Source organism: Lagopus leucura, unplaced genomic scaffold (genome assembly GCF_019238085.1).
Source record: "Lagopus leucura isolate 7727_CA_CO unplaced genomic scaffold, USGS_WTPT01 Super-Scaffold_100004, whole genome shotgun sequence".
Lineage (NCBI taxonomy): Eukaryota > Metazoa > Chordata > Aves > Galliformes > Phasianidae > Lagopus > Lagopus leucura.
The window spans coordinates 47,284,013-47,290,012 of record NW_024962264.1 but is presented as its reverse complement, the minus strand read 5'-3'; positions in this window follow the sequence as shown (position 1 = coordinate 47,290,012).

Sequence of the window (6,000 nt, the reverse complement as noted above, 5' to 3'; positions counted from 1 at the left end):
ACAGAAACAGGACAAAAAAATATTATGTTATATACATATTGTGCACAGCTGGATTCTGTTACAAGTTGTATGACCATCAATGGGAGACAAGTACATTTTCTTTCTCAGTTCCTTCCTGGCTGATTCCAGCATGGGAGTTTCCCTAGCAACACTTACAGCCATGTACATCAAAATGAGAAAGATTTGGGATTTGACATTCCTCTGAGCCAATCACCTTCACACACAAAATCCCAAAGCAGGAGATAAAGTTGTTCCAAACTTCAAGACGTATATATACTTCTATTTTAAACGAGTGATTCTGGAATAGATTATATTTCAGGAGTTGGAAACAGTAGTAGAGATTGCTTTTATATGCTATTTTCAAGCTACACCTGCTCACCATGAGGCAAGATGTCAGGAAATAATGAAGCAACATTATACATATTGAAGTTGCAAGATGGGAAATCAGAATTAGATCAAAGGTCTCTTAGAAACAAACGAATTTCTGACATTGAAGACTGAATAGTCTGTCTTTGAAACCCTTTCTACAGTCATTGGAGCATGCTTAATGGGTTTTTTTCTTTCTTTTTTTTCCCTTCATCTTTTATTAAACATCCCATATGACAGAACTAGGTATTACAATCAAACCCTTAAGTCTATCCACATACAGCTGTATATTTTCCACAAAGAAAAAAAAAATTACACAAGTATTGTGATCATAGGTAAATACATGGATGTTATTATTTGATGTATTTATTGACCTCAGTATGTGCGTGAACAAGTAATCTCTTAAAGCTGTTTGGACAAAATGTTCAAAGATAAGGATTCCAAATATTAGTCTCTGGAAACTGATGCTGTAGTGGTATATTTCAGCTGTATGTCCCCTAATTCACTAAATTTCCAAGTGTACCCCTCTACATTTCTCGGCACTAGTTCCTTATGCATATTGCAAATATTGTATTCCAAACTGGTACCTGAAATTGCAAAAAAAGATAGCCCATCCTACCAAGGAAATAGTTAACATTATTCAGGATATTCTCATGTTATACCACTGCAGCACACATGATAATGTGCTATCATCTGCAAAAAGCAAGGAGCTGAATGTCTGAAATGATACCCTCTAATTGACATCACAGCTACCATTATCCCAACGGGCTGATGCTTGCAGTCCTAGTAATCAACTACATAAAACTGAGTAGATACTAGAGGTGAGGAAAACAGCCCACTGCTGTGAACTAATTCACTGAACCCAGCAGAGAACTGCTGATGTACTTCAGGTGAGGGCTCAGACCCTCGGCAAATGAGCTTCACTTTGAACAGAGTTGAACTTCTAGCTTACCTTATCACAGTGAGTGCTCCTTTTATTTTTCATTTCTAATCTCTTTAGGTACTGTTAAATTATGACCTGCACTGGAAGCATCCCTCAATTCAGTTACTTTTCTTTTGAAATGCATTAAGACCATTGAGGAGACCTTGAAAGTGGTCCCTTTTCAGCTTGTATTAATCTGTCGAAACTCTACTCGTGTTTAATATAAGAAGCAAAATTTTTCCCATGATTCGCTTGTCAATTACGTTTTTCAGTGTTCTCAAGTCATTTTTTTCAACAGAAACTTTAATGTTTATTGTAAAGCAAATTGTTTCACAAATCCACACTGTGTTGAAAGTCTTTGTTAAACAAGATATAATACTGATTATGGAAAAAGAAAATGTAGCAATGAGCTTACTTCCTTACTGAAAAGTCAGATCCATGAGTCAAAGTGAATTTAAATAATTGGTTTTGGATTTAAAAAGCTTTTCAAGAGAGAAGAGATACCATTGTTTTCTTTGACACAATAAAACAATTCTGAGAATAAGCAATTTTATTTGAAATGACTGTGTAGATGTCATGCTTAGCTAATCACAAAATGTCATTTTCCAAAATATTAATGCATTTCTATTCAAATATAAAGCAAAGTAACATACTTTGTAAACTAGATCACCATTTTTAAAGTCTAGAGAAATACTATTCACTGGCTGCACCATATTTTTTCTCTTCTGGTAATAAAAGCTGTCATTTTTTCTTCTATAAAGGGCTTGAAATCTGAGGAATGGCATAATGAACAAACAATTAAAAAAAAAAACCACAAACAACCCCAAGAAACAAACAAAATTATTGCAAAGAAAGAACAAGGGCTCAGTAGCAGATTATAGAAATGTAAACACAATAATAGAACTGAACTTCCAGGGTATGGCACATATCCTAAGAAATTATTCTATCATTCAAGTCTTATGAAAGTCAATGGGAAAGGAGAACTTGTAGTGCTCTTTATGGAAGACAGTAGCCTGGAAGGTTACACTGTGCTGATATTTGACCAATTAAAGTAAGCAAAATGCAAAGATTCTTAATCTGTTGAATGTATCTAATCAAATGGAAGGGCTATTCTTAGCTGCACAAAGTTTGTTCTAAAGGAGAGTGATAGGGTTATTGTCAGTTCACAAGAAAAAAAAGACATCCACATGCAATAATTTATTTTTTTTTTATTTTGGATTTCAAGCAATTATGCTATATTCTTCTTTTGTAAAGGTTACATCATTAATGTAAAGTAAAAATTTTCACCAGCATTTAAAGATTAGCAAATGTTAAATACTGGAGCATAGAAGCTAAAATCTCTCAGGCTTCATTTAGTTTACTTTCTGAAATGGTTATTTATATGACAATGTTGATCATTCTGTAATTCATGCATGAACTTGTCAAAAAATCTATTTCCACTTCTCAGTAATACTGTGAAGTTTTTGACGTACATACTGGTGATAGACTGAACCTATAAACTATTTAGAAAATTTTAACAGGTTGAAAAATAAGAAAATGTTCCACACCAGCACGCTTTTTAGTGTAAGCTTGTAAACCAAGAGCTGCCAAAACTCGCATTAATTTTGCTACATTCATTCCATATCCACTTTACCCTGTTTGCACTTTTGAAAAATAAATTAAACTGCCAAAGGATAGTATATTTCACTGCTTTTAGTTTTTAAGATGTAAAATCAGGACAACTATATTTTCTTAGAAACGATAGCCACACAATATTTTCTGATAAAATACAAGAAGTAATTATCACAGAATCACAGAATTACAGAGTTAACAACAATAGAGATGGGCCAAAATTCATTTTTCTTGTGGTTGGGAAGCATTATTTATAATGATAGACTTCAGCATACCGTGTGCTCACCCAGGAAAAAGCAATAGGGTATTTAAAATTACCCTAAAGAACAATCTTTTTTAGTAACATATAATTTTGTCAACAATGCCTTTCATAATACTTGAAAAGAGCATTTCACTCAGCCTTATTGTTCTTGAGGTATTTTCCCATAACTGAAAGAAAATGGGAAAATAATTCAATGATAATGGAATAAGGACAGATTATCTATAAATGATACTTTAATAATCATGCATAAAATTCTATACAAACTCTGTGACTGTCAACGGTTTACGGGCTGGTTTGGCCCGGTTCCGTGACGAGCGGGGCGGAAGGATCCGCAGATCCGCGCCTCCGGAAAAAAAGGAAACAGGAGACCCCAAAATAATTAAAACAGCAGCACTGATCTGAGGAGAAACAAACTAATTTACTAAGTATATTATTGGAATGCAAGATAACACACTATAATACAATATAATCAGAATTGAAGCTAATAAATCAAATATAATGAGAGAGAGAATGTCCGAAAGGTGGATAGGCCTCACCACAACACTGAGGTGAGATGCGCAGTGCAGTTGAGCAGCAGGGAGACGAAGGGCAGGAGAGAAAGAGAAATCAGGTGGCCTTGCCAGGAGTTAAACCTCCTCTCCCTGACCGCAAAGTCCCCTGGGGAATGTAGTTCTTCTTCTCTTCAGGGCAGGTACCCAGGACTTGAGCATTAACAGTTAAAGTCCCAGTGCCCCACATGATGTTATGATGTGGAATACCGAAAGCCAAAAATCACAAAACCATGACAGTGACACAGCTTTAATTGTTGGTGTTTTGGGACTAATATTGTCCTTTATTATATATGCCTGCACAATTACCTAAAGTGCATCCCAATCTGTTCTCATGTGTAACAGTTTCATCTATTAACACTTCAGTGTTCACAATAATCACAGTGGTGGAAACATAAAACTAATGAATCTGAAAGTGTTGAGTGTAACTCATTTGATCTATCAGCTTTCTAATTCAAACCTTTATTTATTTTTTTCCCGGCAGACCAGATTTGCTATCCAAGTCCTTTATTTTTGGATCATTATGCATTTTATTTCATTCACACGTGGCATTTTATTTCAGTTTTAGTTATGAAAAGAAGGGCAATCCCAACCTGTGCAGAAGTATAACTACAAATAACTACAAATAATGCAAAGTTCTTTCAGTGTGTTAGTAAGCATTGAAAAAGGTGAGAGAATAAACAATATAGAAATAAAATGCCCTGGTTCCCCTGAAAAACAGGGCTCTGCTACTGGGATTGAAAGATAATGACTTTTTGTTGCTTTATACTCTCTCCTGTATTTTAGGGTCCACCTTGTGTCTCCTCCTTTACAAGTGGGAATCATATTTTTTTCTGGTTAGAAATGAAGTAAAGGACTCTGCTCAATCTACCTCCAGCATCCTTGGAAAAACATTATTCTTTCAAACTTTTACTTGAATATTAAATCAAATTCTGTTATTATGGCTCTGCCTAAATTGTTGAATAAATTCAGTTTAATGCTGTCAGCAAGTCTCAGAGTCACTCCTGAATTATTCAGTGACCTCAAGGGTATTCTTTTTCATCTAGCAAAGTTAGAGTTAGCCCAACTAAAACCAAATTCTTCATTGACAGTCACCAGCTATTGAGAAGTGTAATGGATCTTACTATGATTTTCCTCTTAACAAGAATTGAGTGAACAGCAAAAAAGCAATTATTGCAAGTGAACAACTCTGAGACATTGACAGGATCAATACACATCACCACTATGTCAGCCAACATAGTGTCTACAAACTGTCATTTTCATTTATTTTTCATACACTTTTTAATATACAGAACAGAAAAATGTGAGGACTTAATAGCAGAATATTAAAGATGCCTCAAAATCACCTTTTTTACCTTTTTTTTCTAAACACTCAAAGAATTCCTTGGGTTTTGTGCAGAGCTTTTCTTCTGGCTAGTAAAAATAGCCAAATTCTAGGTAAGTCTCTCTCTGTTTTAATCACTATTTCTGTTTATTACCCAGATAATTTTCATTTGCTTATTGTTTATGTTTGTTCCCTTGCTTCTCTTTCACAGACATTTGTATTCCCTGATAGAGATACACCAATAGAATGCAGCCTGTTTTTATTCATTTTCAACTCTTCCATTCACTTTGGCAAGAATTTCACACTAGCAGTACATGTGCCTAGCCACTTATACTAGAGACTAGCAAGTGGATCTCTTTATATCTCTTGAAGGGGAATGTATACCTTGAAACATCCTTCTAAATGTGAACTAAGAAAAATTAGGATGGTCATACATGTACAGTTAGCACTGATGCTACTCTACACTATTTTTAATATAGAGATAGATATTCTAAAGGCTGCATTCACTTAAACACTCAAAATATATCTTCCAACATATCTCCTAAGCTTTGAAGTAGGGCAAATATGTAACTGCAAAATCAGGTACATATTTCTAGGTACTTGGAAAGAGGCTATCGAAGTTGAAGCAAGAAAGATGCTCCCTCTCCAGTTTTCACATTCCATTGACCAAAAGACTCAAATGAAAAAGATTGCATTGCAAAAAAGATTGCATAATTTTCCTATTTCCTGTAACAGAAAAGGCACTCCTAACCCTACTCATCTGTGGATTCCCATGACAGTAAAACGAAATGACTTTTCCTTGTGGAGCAATATAATATCCCATGCAAGCTAGAAAAATGCATGAGCACAGCTAAATCCATGCAAATTTTACATCAGAATAAGTCCTTGTAAAAACATTGTTATGCTAATTGTTTGACTCAGTATGATACCATGTCAAAATGTAATCATCCAAATTCATCACTAGATC